Source organism: Frankliniella occidentalis, unplaced genomic scaffold (assembly GCF_000697945.3).
Source record: "Frankliniella occidentalis isolate FOCC.00 unplaced genomic scaffold, Focc_3.1 Scaffold128, whole genome shotgun sequence".
Classification (NCBI taxonomy): Eukaryota; Metazoa; Arthropoda; class Insecta; order Thysanoptera; family Thripidae; genus Frankliniella; species Frankliniella occidentalis.
The window spans coordinates 649,678-651,730 of record NW_026267255.1 but is presented as its reverse complement, the minus strand read 5'-3'; positions in this window follow the sequence as shown (position 1 = coordinate 651,730).

Here is a 2,053-nt window from a genome sequence, read left to right as displayed (position 1 = left end):
GAATGGATGTTTTCAGAAGCAGGTCATGGTAAAGGAGAAGCTGATGGCGTTGGTGGAGTTTTGAAACGGACAGCAGACAAATCTGTCGCGTTTGGTTGTGCAAACCCTGTGAAAACTTTAAGTTACTCCTGGTGACCTCAAGCTCTTCCAAAATTACTCTCACAAGCAAACCAAGTGATTTTGTAAAATCTTTGTGCTGTGATCCATTTGAATTGGAGTGTCTTCTGAGAAAATGTGATTCGTGTAAGTCAAAAGAAATAGTGTTTGAAAATGTTGAAGACTACAGACCAGTAATGTATCGCCGTTGGTACTCTACTAAAGACACAATTTACAGCTTTTAAAGTGACAGATTTTATTGAAATTTCTGCGGTGAAGAGAGAATGTATTTACATCGAGGGGGAAACGACTGTTAAACTTTGTGTCAGCCGGATTACAGATTACCCGGATTACCTCCGGAGTGTCCTCCGGATTAAGTTGCTTTTTCTCTAGGATTACCCCGGATTACCCGCAAAATTTTGACGGATTACCTCAAAATTCCCCCGGATTACGACAGATTTTTTAGAATTTCCTCGGATTACCCCTGCCGGATTACCTTTCGGCTGTCAGCCGGATTACCTTAGTCGTTTCCCCCTCGATTTACATTAATGTTGGTGAATTGAAGGAATTAATTGTCAAAGAAGCTGTATCATATTCTCAGCACTTTGGACGGCTTTCTAACCAAATGGAAGCCGAAAAGAAATTGACTGACTCTTTAGCTGGAAATGAAATGGCATTTTTAACAGATTGGTCCCAGAATTATTCTTGCAAATACAGCAAGGAGTTACAACTTACGCATTTTGGTGGAAATCATACCCAGTTAGCATTGCATACAGGAAGAATGTATACTGCTAACAAGGTCTCTCAGTCTTTCTGCTCTCTCTCTCTGACATCACAAGACATGACCCAGCAGCTATAGTAGCCCATCTGACTCCATTTCTTGCAAAATATTTATGTTTGTATCCAGAAGTACAGAATCTCTACTTTTTATCTGATGGACCAACTAGTCAGTACAGGAATAGACAATTATATTGGCTTGTTACAGTTTATTTGACAGCAAAGTTTCCTCAGATCAAGAAAATAGAATGGATGTTTTCAGAAGCAGGTCATGGTAAAGGAGAAGCTGATGGCGTTGGTGGAGTTTTGAAACGGACAGCAGACAAATCTGTCGCGTTTGGAAAAGCTGTGAACAACCTTCAAAAATTTGTGGAAGTATTATCATCTAAGTGCAAAGCTATAAATTTGGAAGTTATACCTCTACATAGTATTTTAGAAGTTGATGCCATCGCAGTGCCCCCAACTAAAACATTTAATGGCACCCTAAAAATCCACCATTATGTGTGGAAACAAGAGATTCCTTCAGTCATCAACTTTAAATCGCTCTCATGTTTGAAATGTATTGGTGTCAGCCTTACGTGCCCACACCATAAACTTGGGAAACCTTGGGATGTACCCCCTAGAGTAGAGCTTCCTCTGGTGTCAGCAGCACCAAGTTCTGACATTCAGACTACTGAAGATGAACAGCTGACAGAGGGCAGCCAGCTGATCAGCACAAATTCTCCAGAATCTGAGACAACAGCTGTCAAGTCCAAAAAAAGAAAGAGAGCCCCAAGAAAATCTAAGGAGAACAAGAAGCCTGCTCGTAAAAACCAGCACAGCAGCAGAAAACCTCCACACTCAGAGGCAACTGGTGACAAAGGTACGCCCTTGTCTACTTCAGCTCATACTAAGAATAGAAAGAAGACTGCAAGCAAAGAAAATTTTCTCCCTGAGGTTAATACAAACCATCCCGCTGAAGCTACTAGAAGATCAGTACGCCAACAGAATAGACTTCAGGAATGATTTAATTTACGTTATTTATTCGAAGTGACGGGCGTTGACGGGCCGGAGGCCCGTATCTTTGTGCACATTTTTGCACTACATGACTCGGGTGTCAGCGCCGCAGGCCAAGGTAGATGTATGCCAGGCGCGTCGCAGCGTAACAGTGTTTCGTGAGATATCGCGAAGCCTGTTACGC